Consider the following 16,891-nt stretch of genomic DNA (forward strand, 5'->3'; position numbering starts at 1 on the left):
CCCAAATTCTTCTCTATATCTTATCTTGATCCCTCCCTTTGCTTCTCTGACTTTCCCCCCTGTTATTCGGCGCGCTTTATCTCCTGTCAGTTTCTGTCTGTTGTTTTGATACTCGTCTATCGAACTTAAACTCTCAGTTAATATTCTTATCCTCCTCTTGCTTTTGAACTCTCTCTACCAGTCCTACCCATCTACTTTAATTCATCCTCTTTGCTATCATGAACTACAGTGAAATACCCTTCAAAGAATTAATTTGCCAACCACCATATCTGTCGAAGTAAAGTGCGGTATCAAAATAAAAAGATGGCTTCTGGGATTGTTTCTGTATGAGTTAATGGCTGGTATTTGTAAGAAACTATCAAACCTCTTTAAGAAAAAGAAAACCTTCATCTAACCTTCTGATCTTCTCCAGTGTAACAACTCGATCGTTGATCCAACTTCGACCTTAGCATCCACTATGGAAAGCGAAATGGTTGACAGGTTGACCACTCAGTTAACTAATTCGAGATTCCTAGTAATCCCAAGGAAACTTCTTCAAGATGCAAAACTAAAACAAAATGCTTTGTAGTAGCGCAAATCTTTTGTCTTTTCAAGCTAAAAATGAGAAAATGATGGAAATGCTGCAATTTCCATGCGTACTGACGTACCAACCGCTAGTTACTCTAGTGAGTGGTTCGAACGAAAACAACAAATTCACCATCGAACTCCAGAACCCTGAAGATGCTCAAAAGGCGATAAGATGCTCTCCATCGAAATATGATGCTTGGTTACTGGTGGTAAAAGCTTACCAGTTTGGAAGTTTCACTTCCTCGTTTCGACGGAGATACACTTTGGGAAGATGAACTGATGTCAGACATTATGGGGTATGATTATGATCGAAATTTCTTCTGTCGGTTAAACTCAATAATGGCAGAGGATATATTCGTGTAAATGGAAAAACCTAATTATTGTATAGTAAGTGGTTAGCCCAGGAACAATGGTTAAGTTATTCATGAACTTTCAACCATTAGTGGAGTTCATCTCAAAGACTAAAACAATTCCTGAACTGGCCAAAACAGTTTGTGAACAATTTAAGACATTATCTTTAGTAACCATTACCACAAATACATCGATGTTGTAAGAGATAAAGTAAAAGCATTGAAAGGATGTAACAATTGAATTAACTTTACAAACTTATCCGTACCCACACAAATCTTTATGGCAGCAAGCGCTATGAGGTGAAAACTTTGACTCAAAAATAAAAGAGTTTGACCAAGTTAGATCTACTATGGGTAGTGAGAGGTCCATTTCAAGTGAAGGAGCATCCAACAGTGGAGGTTAAGAGTCCGCTCTTCAGCCTCTTGGAGAAAATATCCTCGAGCGACCACTCAAACATTTTTTCAGTTTATTTATATAAACTCTTTAAAGCGGGTCGCATACTAATTTTATTATAAAAAAAATCTAAATATATACTTGGTGGCTAATGATCAAACGCCCAAGTGATTTTTTTCTCAAGCGGCCGATGTTTAACCTCTTAGTTTGTTTCTTCACTATCAATCCATAGCCTTTGCTCTAAGGGTAGAAATCATCCACATAAGATTCATTACTCTGGACTCGACCCATTATAACTAATGAAGATCGGTGCATAATCAATTAAAGAATTTTCAGTAAGAATCTAAAAATCTAGAGCAAAGTTATTCAACCGAAGAATAAATATAAGTTTGAAAAAAAAATGGTAGAAAATGAATCGGGTACAATTGAGATGGAGTTTCTTTCTGAAACTTCGAATTGAATTCAATTTATGACGATGGAATTGAGACTGAACTCTCATTTGATTTAAGAAAATTTCAAGCACATAGAAAAAGAATTCACAAAGTAATTCGCAAGACTAAACCAAAATTTGAGAAAATGACATTATGGAATTACATGCCATTTATTTGCTAAGTATAGTTTAATTGGGATAAAATATAGGGAAAGAACCCATTTTTGAGTGATGGAGGTAGTACAATTTTGACAAAAGCTTAGAGCACTTCATATGGACTCAACAAACTTGGAGTTTGTTGATTTTGATCCCACTATGGACTCAACAAACATGAAAAATGGATGTACAAACCAAAAACTTTGTTGGTTTGTTGAGTGAGATGGAACATGTAGCGCGCGCGTGATAGAAGAGCGGGCGAGCTAGAGACCAACACTGGCGCATGAGCCAACAACGTTGGCGCTTGTGTTTCCAACGCTCGTTGTTAGTTCAAACGCTAGTGTTTTTCATAAAAGCGCCAACGACTGAATCTGGACGGCTGAAAACTCTTGTGATCTAACGGTTATAATTTTTGAGTTCTATAAATACTCCTCATTTCAACTTTAAACTCACACATTCTACACATTCTTCACTCTCAAATAATCTACAAAAATACCTCCCAGAGTTCATATTGTTAGATTCACTTAACAAGAGGATTTAGCTATTTATAGAGCCTTTGTTTTTCACACACAAGATGATGTCTTAAGTAATGTAACCGAATCGACGTTGACTTTCTGGGAGAAAGTTTATAAAATTTTCAGCGCTGAAACGGGGAACATTGATGGGCGTGATTCTCACTTATTGTTGCATCGTTTTAGTTCAATTAGCAGCCATGTATCGGAGTTCGTCGCTGTACTAATAGAGAATCACAAAAATAAGCTCAACGGTGAAGCCGAACATGAAGTGGAACCCAAAACTCTAGCGATGTGGGCAGTATCTCACGGCGGTCGTCCTTTCAACTTCCATGCTTGTTACAACATTCTTAGGGTGCTCAACAAATACGATCCCTACATCTCCCTAGGAATTCCACCACCCGCCGAGAATTGACGCCGATGTAGTAGTTGTTTTAATCTGATGTATTTCTTTTACTCTCATGTATGATGTGGTTGTTCAATGCAATATGTTTTTATTTATGAGATTGATGGTGCAATGTTTAATCCAGGAAAAATTTAAATTACTTATGATATTGATGGTGCAAATGTGAAGACAACCACATGTTTGGTTTCAGATAATCGTAATAACACAAAATAAACAGCAAACTAAATAACATACTACCATAGAGAATCGATTTTTCCTTCAACTTCAATCAGCCCACTCCACCAAAAAACACCTAGGACATTCCCATAAATGCCTTCCATATGTGTCTTCTTCATAAGAAGTCCGCAAATGCATAAAAGTCTTGCAACCGGGCTTTGAGCATCCATTGATTCTCGTTGGACAATGTTTGTATTCGTGATCTCCATATCCACAATGCTTGCAGTGTAATAACTCCTTCAATTTGGCTTTAAGTTTGAAGTTTTTGCAGAATGTTGCAATCTTTTGTTCTTCTTCTTTTTTAATCTTCATAGCATCATCTAGCATATGTGGTTCCTCTGGACAGTTGGAATCTTGACATTGCAAATACCTGAGCTTTTCCGGTTGTGATTCAATCACCATTCTGACGCGTGAACAACCTTTCCGCAGACACTTTGAATACATCAAAGGGCATTGCATAAGACTTTGGTTATCCATGAAACATAATGGACAAACTTCTTTTTCTTCGACATATAATATTTGCTTCGCTTTGCCTTTATAAAACATGGTGGATGTTGAGAAAGAAATCTGCTGGTCTGGTTGAGAATAAAACCCAGTGTTGTATTTATAACAAAAAAATAGGCGTTGGTAATTCAAACGGGCGTTTTTAGTAAAGTCGCGCGGTTTTACTACAAACGCCAACTCCTATGGTAATTCACATAGGCGCTTAAAGTAAAGCCGCGCGGTTTTACTACAAACGCCAACGGCTCGATTTTATTTCTCAACCTATAAATTTCATTCTTCTCATCTCCAAAATCACATCTTCTTCTTCTTCTTTTCAATCTCTCTCACTCTGCAGAAATGTCTGTTAAAAATCTGATCCCAAGTTTACCGAAGAAGAGGATATAACTATATGCAAAGCATATTTTTTTCATAGGGTAATCATTGGTATGGGCTCTCAAGACGGTTCTTTTTGGGAGAACGTTTTTCAATGTTCGTCTCACTGACGGGAAACCCAGGAAACCGAGGTGCTCGTCGATTGCGTGCTCGATTTCAATCTATTAGGCTTGCACTCTAGCCATTTCTTGCTCTGGTAATGGAAAATGATCGAAAAAATTTCATCGGTGTAACTGAAGAAGATGATACGTATTGATCTTTGTACCTTGGTGATTATTATTATAGAGGCGCAATTCAGAATAATAATAGACAAAAGCTAGAAAACAGAACACAAGTAATAATTCGAAGAAATATATCTTCTCTAGATTATGAACAAGAAAACTATTACAATTCTCTCTTTGTTACGCTCACAATCTCTCTAGCTAAATAACCTTAAACTGTTTGCTAAACTTGCTTTTACAATAATAATTGCCTCACAAACTTATCTCTAGGCAATTTTCCTCACTAATCTCCTTTCTTGATCTAGGTGTGTCTGTATCACAAACCACACTTTAGATGCTAGCTAAGAGCTAAACATCTCTATTTATAGCTTTAAAGGTTTCCAAAACCTCTTAGGAATCTATTTCCTTATCTAAGAATAATACCTTTTCTATGTATATTTCTTTATCTAGGAATAATTTCTTTTCTAGAAAGAATTCCTTGTCTAGGTATATTTCCTTATCTAGGAATATTACCTTATCTAGGAAGTATTTCCTCATCTAGGAATACTTCCTTACTTTGGTTTGGTTTCCCAAACCTTCTAGGAATATTTTCCTTCTGTAGGAATACCGCCTTAAATCGGTAATCCCTCATAAATTACAATTTTGTCCTGAATCCGTCTTGAGGATCACTAGTTCTCGGAGAGATAAAGATACACATGTATCATGCGCCCCCCCTTAAGAACTTGAACTCATGTGAATGTTAGATTTGGAGGTTAGGGAACCCGAGAGTTCCTTTTAACTTTGTGAACCATCTCTATTTGCTGGAAACTTGACCTTGACGTCTAATTAGAAAAGCGTCCTTATCTTCTTGTCTTGTCTTAGTCACTATTTGCTCCTGTTAGAGCATTGCTCGGTCGAACTCGCAAGCGTTGCTATCTCAAGCATGTTTTTCAAGTTTAGTTGTCAAAAATATAAGTATTGATTTCTAGACTACTTATAGCTAAGTCTCGGTTTAGGACAGTTTAGTGTAGTTGAGCTCCAGACTCCATGGCGATCATCTTACGAAGACGAAGAACTAATCAAGAAACCAGTGGAACTTCATCTGACTAAAAGGTATTGAATACTTGAACTTATCTATCACTCAAAAGTCTATCTATCTCCTACTCTTGAGACGAAGTCGTATAAGTATGATAGTTTTCATACATACACATTTTTTATTTCGAGCCGAGTTTACTCGCCTATCTTTTTCTCGAAATATGTGTTGGTAAGCTTTCGCTTTAACCACTTTTCATCTTAACCAGTGACGAAAGTCATGATGACGTTTCAATCTTGAAAATAGCTTTGCTGACGATAGTTGTGAATAATGACTGTTATAACATTATAGAAGAATGTTTCAATGATTGAAATGTAGAGTTGAAATTACGTAACCAACTACATATATAAGCATATATAGTGTGTTCGCACATTAGTGTATAAATCCATGTGTCAGAAACCAAGTGTGTGCATATGTGTGCATACGGTATTGGTGAAGGAGACAGGTTAGGTACGCGTACCAGATAAAGTTTTCGAACCGAAAATTTCTGCTGAGTTTGTAAGTTTGCAAACTGTTAAAACCAGTCACCTTAGGTACGCGTACCCACAGAAGTTTTCGACCGGAAATTTCTGCTGAGTTTCTAAACTCAAATCCGGTAACTATGGTACATGTACCCGTACGCGTACCCAAGCTGGTTATATTTCACAAAGCGAAAGATCATGAACTTAAACAATAAATCAATAAGGAATGCAATCTTTGCAAATCGTGGCTATATTGTTCATAAATTGATTCAAATGAATCAAACCGATTTTGTTTCAATTGTGTCTATTCATAAATACCTAAGAAATTGAACAACTTTTCAACTAGTTCTTATGAGTCATTTGAACTAGTTATGTGAAGAAGATGAATACGGTTAGTATGAAAGTACTCATATGGTTAACCATTGGTTAACTATTTGTGAACCAACTAAGTGTACACGTTTAGGTACGGTTACTCAAACCTAAATGAAATACATTTCATTTGTGTGTGACAAGCTAAGTTTCGATCTAACAGTTGAAAGATATTAGCTTGGTTAAATCAGGTTTTTCATCTAACGATGAATATTGAATGCTTTGTTACCAAGGTAACTTTGATTGAAAACCCTGATTTGAAAACTATATAAAGGAGACATCTAGCAACTCGAAAAACTAATCCCCACACCTACTGTGTGATACTAGCTGGTTTTGCTAGAGTCGATTCTCCTTTAACCTTAGGTTTCTTCTCGAGACCCTGTAGGTTAACGACTGAAAGACTTCATTGGGATTGTGAAGCCAGACGAAACTACTTCTCTTGTAGTTGAGCGATCTGATCTTGCCATTTTCTGTCGTACGAGTTCAATTGAATAATTGACTTGAGATTATATCTACGATAGGGCAAGATAAAAAGAAATCACAAACATCTTCGTCTCATCGTTTGTGATTCCGCAATATCTAGTTTCGCTACCATACGATTTAGATTATTGTGAGGTGATTGATAATTCTAGGCTGTTCTTCGGGAATATAAGTCCGGGTTATCAATTGGTTCATGTTCACCTTGATTTTATCAAAAGACGGAACAAAACTTTTAGGTTTATCTGTGGGAGACAGATTTATCTATCATCATAGACTTTTCTATGTGAGAAAGATCTATCTATTCTTGTAGACTTTTCTGTGTGATACAAATTTGTTTATTAAAGTCTTCGACTTTGGGTCGTAGAAACTCTTGGTTGTGGGTGAGATCAGCCAAGGGAATCAAGTGCGTAGTATCCTGCTGGGATCAGAGACGTAAGGAGCGCAACTGTACCTTGAATCAGTGTGATATTGATTAGGGTTCAACTACAGTCCAGACCGAAGTTAGTTTGTAGTAGGCTAGTGTCTGTAGCGGTTGAATACATTGTGGTGTTCAATATGGACTAGGTATCGAGGTTTTTATGCATTTGCGGTTTCCTCGTTAACAAAATTTCTGGTGTCTCTGTTATTTCTATTACGCATTATATTTTGTTATATAATTGAAATATCACAGGTTGTGCGTTAAGATCAATCAATTAGAATATCCAACCTTTGGTTGTTGATTTAAATTTATTGACACTTGGATATTGGTATTTGGTACCATCCAAGTTTATCTCTCTAGTATTTGATAAAGACTCGCAGATTTCCATTTTCTTGAGTAAAGATCAAATCGAGAGATTGAGATATTAACTCTTTGATATACTTTTATCTAGATTGAGTCTGGCTATCTAGTTGATTCTCTAGAAAGTATATTGGAGTTAGTCCATACAGATTGCTAATCAAAATATTGGGTGAGGTTGTTAGACCCCCGCTTTCTCAATTGGTATCAGAGCAGGCAAACACGTTTAAGACCTCAAAAGTCTGTATTTGTAGCGATCCAACTCTATGGACAGAGGTGATATCTCTATTAACGTACCACCAATCTTCGATGGCTCAAACTACTTATGGTGGAAAATTGCTATGCGAGCTTTTCCTCAAGCACGTGATTTTCAATCATGGGTATATGTAGTTAATGTCTACGATGCTCCCATTGTGGCAATATGTAACGCTACTGTTCCAAAGAATATTGGCGAATAAGATGCTGCTGAGATACTTGCGGCAAAGCAAAACTCCGACGGTTTGAATGCCATCATACATGCCATTATCCCAAATATTCAGCACCATATGTCAAATTGCACTAGGTCTAAACATGCGTGGGATATCTTAGAAACCGTATCCGAATGAAATACCAGTGAAAAGGAAGCCATGCTTCAAAACCTAAATTCCGATTGGCAAAACCTTCGTATGGCAGATGAAGATTCATTTGATGAGTTTAATCACAAAGTGTCTGAAATTGTTCATGCATATTTTGCATTGGGTAAGACTATTCCTGAAAAGGATACTGTGATGAAAATTCTCAGATCGCTGCCATCTAGATACGATTCTAAGAAGCATGCCATCATTGAGGGAAACAACCTCGATATACTTTCCAGAAATACTCTGATAGGAAAGTTAAAAACTCTTGATCCTGACACAGGAAGAACGCTCGCGCTCAATGCTGTAACCAAAACAGGTGTATCCTTTCACTTGTCTTGGGCTGATGAATGTTGTTCTAATCATGTTGATTTTCATAAATCACTGATAATCAGAAAGGTCAAGGATTTGATAAAGAGAAAAAATAGATGCGATAAATATCCATCTTCAGTTAACACTTCGGGTGATTCAACAGAAGAAAAATCTACCCTGGTTGTCAACATTCCAGATGAGTCTAATAGGTGTAATGGACTTACGACCCTTACCTTAGATTCTCTATCCTCCTCAACTTCTGATTCAGAACTTGAGTATGACACAGAGCTTCTTGACCTCTTGAATAAAGAGATTCTTCAAGAGAACCTTCACCTAAAGGCCTTCTTGGAGAAAGTTCAATCATCACTCCATGCGAAAAAAATGAGATAGAGCGTCTTAATAATGATTTCGTCAAAACCATGTCTCGAAAGGAAGAAGAGATTGATACTCTCAAGCATGACCTGCAAAGGTTATCTGGAAGCTCAGACAAAATTGCAGCAATGTTATTTGGTCAGAGATCCTTTGGAAACACTAATGGTTTGGGGTTTAAAAGCAAAACTGTAAGCTCAAACAACACTGTTACTCCAACTAATCAGGAAACAAAGTTTGTTGGTTGTTATGAAAAACATGGAAAGTCTCATCAAGAAAAATCATCTCTGAAGTGTTTGTTTTGTGGAACTACAAAGCATGATCAAAGTACATGTTGGAGATTCAGAAGGAGCAACAAAAGAATCACCAAACTACAAGAGAATTTACAGAAGATGAACTTGACACTGGATAAACAAGGTTTTCCTAAAAAATTCATATCTAGACGAGGTAAGAAACCTGATCATACAACAAACGTTGACAAACCACTAAAAGGTAAAAAATGTGAGCACTCGGCTCACTCTGTCACTAAGTAATACCAGTGACGTTTGCATCCTCTTCTTTAACTTGGGAAATATGAGGTTTGCACTAATAGTGGCTCAAGTCTTTGATTTTGTATATCGTCTGACTTATATTTGTTAATAAAATATTCTCCTAAGAAGATGGATGGTGAATAATAAATCTTGAAAGACTCTTTCAAAGTCTTCCTAGGGTTTGGTATTCATAAATCCTTTTAATCATTTGTCTCTTCTTTTTCATCCAAAAAAAGATACTATCTCATGGCTCCTGTAACTAGTGGTACTACAAAAAGAGATGCAGTTGAAGCAGTTAATGTGTATCTTTGCAAAGGAATCACTTCTTCAAGGGTGATGGAAGAGAAGTCGACAAAGAATGGAGAAGGTTCTTCCTCTAACTGTCTCTTATCTGTTTGTCATTTTGATAATAATTTTAGAGGCATGGTGAAAGATTTCATCAACAAGAGAAATGATTTAAAATCTCAAATTGTTTCCTCTTTGGAAAAGATAACTCACTATGAACAAATGTTGTCTCTAACCAATAACACCTTGTATGATCTGAAAAGAGAACTCAGTGAGTTAACTGATATTTCCGAAGATTTAGAGGAATTGAATGATCCCATAATCAATGGGTTCTTTAATAATGAGAAATAATTCTCAGTAGATGCCTTGAGAAAGCTCTATAATGTCTAGTAAAACTTCTTAAGAGAATTTTTATTCTTTTTTTTGTTTAAGAAGGATAACTAGGGTTTGGAATATCCATTATTGTGAGTACACATAGCTATGCCCAACGTTTTCATCTTGCAATGTTTTTAGATTTATTTATTTAAATTCTAAAGTGATTTTGAAGATGATGTTTGCAGTATTAATCTTTATGGTTTTATATATTGAAATATGTTATGTAATATGTGTATTTGCGTCCGTGAACTATTATTGTCCCATACGATGTCAAAAGTTATCTCTTTCATATGTCGATATGCATGTATTGATACAAGATCGATGAACTTTTGACAAACAAAAGTTAAGCCTATTATGTCAATTCTTTGATGGAAGATAGGTTAAAATCTTTTGTTTACAAAGATTATGTCTATTGTATGTCGTTATGCAAATAGTGATGAAGATAGAATGAATCTTTGTATATTCCGCAGTATTGATCTTCCCTGATCCATATTTTATGTATATACTGTGCGGCTCCATAAGTTTTCTTATGTGAGCATTTCCAACTAAACAAATCATAGATTCGTTTATGATTAATTTGGTTGTGTATTCCGATTAAATTAATCATTGGTTCTCTTGTGATTAGTTTAATTGAGAATTTTTGGATACAAAATCATTTTGTGGTTTTTGGTTTCCAAAGAAATCCTTATTTTCTTGCAAAAGTAAGGTCGTTCTTGTTGTTCTTTCAAGAATTACATCAAATGGGGGAGAGTTCTTTTGAACTTGCGCTTAATTTCCATATCTTTATGGGGAATGCGGCTGTGGAATATTTTAGGGGTTATCTTGTATCTTTATAAACTCCTTGACGAATGCATTTAGCTTCGGCTTTATGACTGCATCTAAACAAGTTGATATGTACTTTTATTTGGTCTTGAAGCATCTCCGTGGAAATTTCATTAGGATCATGTTTTCGTACCTTTGCTAATTTTATTGACAAAAAGGGGGAGAATTAATATGTAGTTCACACTACAAATACATATGGTTTACGTGTTTTATGGATCATTATGTAAGGGGGAGTGGTTTTCATGTTGAGATGAAAGTATTGACTAAGGGGGAGTGATACATATCACCATAGTGTTGTTGTCGAAGTTATGATATAAGAACTTTGATATTGTGTAATAATACTATGACACTGTATAACAATGATCGAGAGATTTTGTTTTCTCATTGTTATGGCTACGGATCTTCAACAACTATGATGCTGAATTGAACATCTATGGAATCATGGGACCACTTGGAAAAGACGAATTTTTCGAGTAATGTTGAAGCACCAAGGAGATCAAGCATGTGGACGAGAAGCTACAAAGTTTTATTTATTTTTTAATCCATATGTATTGATAGTTTTTCCACTAAAATTGACAAAGGGGGAGATTGTTAGAGCATTGCTCGGTCGAACTCGCATGCGTTGCTATCTCAAGCATGTTTGTCAAGTTTAGTTGTAAAAAGTATATGTCTTGATTTCTAGACTACTTATAACTAAGTCTCGGTTTAGGACAGTTTAGTGTAGTTGAGCTCCAGACTCCATGGCGATCATCTTACGAAGATGAAGAACTACTCAAGGAACTAGTGGAGCTTCATCCGACTAAAAGGTATGTGGATACTTGAACTTATCTATCACTCAAAAGTCTATCTATCTCATACTCTTGAGACAAAGTCGTATAAGTATGATAGTTTTCATACATACACATTTGTTATTTCGAGCCGAGTTTACTCGCCTATCTTTTTCTCGAAATATGTGTTGGTAAGCTTTCGCTTTAACCACTTTTTATCTTAACCCGTGACGAAAGTCATGATGACGTTTCAATCTTGAAAATAGCTTTGATGACGATAGTTGTGAATAATGACTGTTATAACATTATAGAAGAATGTTTTAATGATTGAAATGTAGAGTGGAGATTACGTAACAAACTATGGATATAATCATATATAGTGTGTTCGCACATTAGTGCATAAATCCATGTGCCAGAAACCAAGTGTATGCATACGGTATTGGTGAAGGAGACAGGTTGAGTTTCTAAACTCAAATCTGGTAGCTATGGTATACGTACCCGTACGCGTACCCAAGCTGGTTATATTTCTCAAATCGGAAGATCATGAAATTAAACAATAAATCAATAAGGAATGCAATCTTTACAAACCGTGGATATATTTTTCATGAATTGATTCAAATGAATCAAACCGATTTTGTTTCATTTGTGCCTTTCATAAAGACGTAAGCAATTGAACAACTCTTCAACTAGTTCTTATGAGTCAATTGAACTAGTTATGTGAAGAAGATGAATACGGTTAATATGAAAGTACTCATATGGCTAACCATTGGTTAACTATATGTGAACCAACTAACTGTACACACTTAGGTACGGTTACTCAAACCTAAATGAAATACATTTCATTTGTGTATGACAAGCTAAGTTTGGATCTAACGGTTGAAAGATATTAGCTTGGTTAAATCAGGTTTTTCATCTAACGGTGAATATTGAATGCTTTGTTACCAAGGTAACTTGTATTGCAAACCCTGATTTGAAAACTATGTAAAGGAGACATCTAGCAAATGGAAAAACTAATCCCCACACCTCCTGTGTGATACTAGTTGGTTTTGCTAGAGTCGATTCTCCTTTAACCTTAGGTTTCTTCTCGAGACCCTGTAGGTTAACGACTGAAAGACTTCATTGGGATTGTGAAGCCAGACGAAACTACTTCTCTTGTAGTTGAGCGATATGATCTTGCCATTTTCTATCGTACGAGTTCAATTGAATAATTAACTTGAGATTATATCTCCGATAGGGAAAGATAAAAAGAAATCACAAACATTTTCGTCTCATCGTTTGTGATTCCGCAATATCTAGTTTCGCTACCATACGATTTAGATTATTGTGAGGTGATTGATAATTCTAGGCTGTTCTTCGGGAATATAAGTCCGGGTTATCAATTAGTTCCTGTTCACCTTGATTTTATCAAAAGACGGAACAAAACTCTTAGGTTTATCTGTGGGAGACATATTTATCTATCATCATAGACTTTTCTGTGTGATACAAATTTGTTTATTAAAGTCTTCGACTTTGGGTCGTAGCAACTCTTGGTTGTGGGTGAGATCAGCTAAGGGAATCAAGTGCTTAGTATCCTGCTGGGATCAGAGACGTAAGGAGAGCAACTGTACCTTGAATCAGTATGATATTGATTAGGGTTCAACTACAGTCCAGACCGAAGTTAGTTTGTAGTAGGCTAGTGTCTGTAGCGGCTTAATACAGTGTGGTGTTCAATCTGGACTAGGTCTCGGGGTTTTTCTGTATTTGAGGTTTCCTCGTTAACAAAATTTCTGGTGTCTGTGTTATTTCTATTCCGTATTATATTTTGTTATATCATTGAAATATCACAGGTTGTGCGTTAAGATCAATCAATTAGAATATCCAACCTTTGGTTGTTGATTTAAATTGATTGACACTTGGATATTGGCATTTGGTACCATCCAAGTTTATCTCTCTAGTATTTGATAAAGACTTGCAGATTTCCATTTGCTTGCGTAAAGATCAAATCGAGAGATTGAGATATTAACTCTTTGATATACTTTTATCTAGATTGAGTCTGACTATCTAGTTGATTCTCAATAAAGTATATTGGAGTTAGTCCATACAGATTGCTAATCGAAATATTGGGTGAGGTTGTTAGACCCCCGCTTTTTCAGCTCCATAATGCAATCTTGTTCGAGTGGTTCTTCTCTATCAAACCACAAGTCTTCTACATGTGGCAAGATCATCTTGTCATCTACATCATCATCTTGTGACGATGGATCAAACAACTTCAATTGTTCGGCATTAATAACCGAGCAAATTCCTAGTTAAGGTGGTAAATCAAGACTAAAGGCGTTGTTACCAATCTGACAGAAAATATAAAACGATCCACATCTCAATGGCTTCAACTTCTTACCTTCATCATACGATCGCTCCTTATCTAACTTCAACCGTACCATGGTCATCTTGTTCTTCTAACGTATTCCAACTTTCGAGTAACTCACCAAGTTGTTTTTAAAGAGATCCAGTGAAGACCATAAACCACGGGAATCTTCCCTAAAAGAAACGAACCTTGCTCTGATACCTACTTGATACATATTGATCTCTGTACCTTGGTGACTATTATTATAGAGGCGGAATTCAGAATAATAATAGACGAAAGCTAGAAACAGAACACGAGTAGTAATTCGAAGAAATATATCTTCTCTAGATTATGAACAAGAAAACTATTACAATTCTCTCTTTGTTACGCTCACAATCTCTCTAGGTAAATAACCTTAAACTGTTTGCTAAGCTTGATTTTACAATAATAATTGCCTCACAAAGTTATCTCTAGGAGATTTGTTTCACAAACCTTCTTTCTTGATCTAGGTGTGTCTGTATCACAAACCATACTCTAGATGTCTTAGCTATGATCTAAACATCTCTATTTATAGCTTTAAAGGTTTCCAAAACCTCTTAGGAATCTATTTTCTTATCTGAGAATAATACCTTTTCTATGTATATTTCTTTATCTAGGAATAATTCCCTTTCTAGAAAGAATTCCTTGTCTAGGTATATTTCCTTATATAGGAATATTACCTTATCTAGGAAGTATTTCCTCATTTAGGAATACTTCCTTACTTTGGTTTGGTTTTCCAAACCTTCTAGGAATATTTTCCTTCTGTAGGAATACCGCCTAAATCGGTAATCCCTCATAAATTATAATTCTATCCTCAATCCGTCTTGAGGATCACTAGTTCCCGGAGAGATAAGATACACATATATCAGAAGAAGTGATCCAAACAGCTCTTGATAATTGGGAGAAAGCTCATGGTAAACCTTTTCATTACGCAGCGTGTTTTAGAATTCTAAAATATGGTCCATCTCAAGCACATATGTATTGTACTCGAATTCCTCTCATAGTCTTTATAATGGAAGAAGATGTTACTCTTGTTCGATATTGGTTACATCGTTGTGGATGGGGAAAAACAATTTGCTGGTTTTCACGGGATTGAGGAGACGACCGTACAGAGGAGACTCCTTGAACCGAGCGAAATGTTCAACCTCACACAAATGCACTGCAAGAATGGAGTGCTTTGAATTCAAGAGATCAATCTGTAGTACTCCGGCCTAAACCAAGACAATGGCCATTCCAGAGTAAATTCGGTCACAAGAGAGGATAGTTTGATCTGGAGGAGGGAAGCTGAGAAATGTGTGGAGTCAATGGTAATCAAAGATTGTGGGTGTGTTACGTATTCCGAATAAGATAAGTTACAAATGATTGAAGTTGCTCAGTTGAGAGTAATTTTTCAATTGATGAGGTGTTGATCTCGTGTTGTCTGTGAGACGTGAGATTCTTGTATATTCAATCATGATTTCAGAGACTTATTTATATTGCTGGAATTGTAGACACCATGATCCCATGAAGTGTTACAGTTGATGGAATCAAAGAGTGGGGAAATGGAAAATCGTTTTTGAAACCAGTTGCTCATCGTGCGGAGACTTGGTTGATTTTCCATCCACTACTTTGTTAACTCCTTCAACTGATTGCACGACTTGCTCACATTCCATCGTGTGTATGAACGCACGTGCCGTAGATCGCCAGACCAAAACCCTAGTTGATATCCCCCCAAGTGACACGATTGATGTCTCGTGAACGTGGAGTCTGCAGGGAAGACGTGTATTTAGTCAGTTGCTGACTTCATGGGACGATGAGCCCATGTATTTGCTGAGTTGAACATGATTCTGCAAAATGTTCTGAAACTCGTGAATTGAACGTGTCCGTTGAGACATAGGTGTAATTCTCACGTTGAGGTGAGCAAGAATTTCTCATTTGATGAATTGTTGATAGTTGAACCAATATTCCTTGGTTTGAGCAAATATTGCTCATCTGAGCAAGTGTTGCTCGTCTGATGAATTATTGGTAGCGTGACCAAAATAAAACATTAATTAGTATACTGGTAGTTGAACCGAGCATCATAAGTAAGAATACTGATCATGAGATCGTCGTAAAGTTATTAGTGTTCGAGGCGGGAATTATGATCCTTGGACTCAGAAACCCTAATTTGATCAATTGATGACCAATTGGTGGTTTATTTGAGAATTAACCATAAAATGAAGGAGGACCGGCTACATGAGACCGTGGTTCGATTATGTAGCGTCCATATGCTCGCGAGAGCAAAATACCAAGATCTCTTGAAGAGTTGATGATTTGTCGATGAAAGAATGATTAAATGCTGGTTTAATCATTTATTCGAAAAATGCTCGTCCGAGCCTTAGGTGATAAAACCTAATTAATTATTAAGAGGTGAGGGACCAACCAAGGGGTCATGAAACCGGTCCTGAGTGGTCACGGGATCGACTGACGATCACTCCATGAAATTCCAAAATTATTCGAAAGAGTTTTGGACCCAATACGTGCAATTGCGAAAATTAGGTCAAATCATGAAAATACGTGGGACCGGCTCCTTGCAAGCAAAAGAGCCAACCTTGGTCGCTCAAGGTAAGATGCTCACGTCCTCAGGGTTTCCGTGCTTCAATCCTGAGAATTTTGATATTTTCTGGCGTGCATTTGAGCATCCATTCGAGAAAATATGACAAAATTTGGGTTTTGCAGAAACTGAGAAAACCTATGAGATGAAGGAAAATAATTATAAAATAAAGGAATGATGAGGCGTGGGGGCCCTGAGGCCAAGGCATGGCCGGCCGGACAGTGACCACGGTCTCGTGGTGCCTTTTCCTAATTTTATATTATTTTTCACGAATTTATGAAAATATCATGAATTTAGGGATTTTGTTGAAGTCAAGGAGTTTCCTTGAAGTGAAGGAGTTTTCATGAGATCAATGAAATAAATAATATTAATAATAATAAAATAAGGGCGTGTGGGACCGGCTTGAGCATGGTCGGCCGGCTGGGCCCGGTCCCGTGAGCTTTCCCTAATTTTATGTATTAATTCACGATTTGAAGGAATTTCCATAATTTTAAGGGAACACCATGGGATCACGAAATTTCATGAGTTCAAGGAACATAAAATATAATAATAATAAAATAAGGGGCGTGTGGGACCGGCTAGGGCATGGCCGGCCGGCTGG

Source organism: Papaver somniferum, chromosome 7, assembly GCF_003573695.1.
Source record: "Papaver somniferum cultivar HN1 chromosome 7, ASM357369v1, whole genome shotgun sequence".
Taxonomy (NCBI): Eukaryota; Viridiplantae; Streptophyta; class Magnoliopsida; order Ranunculales; family Papaveraceae; genus Papaver; species Papaver somniferum.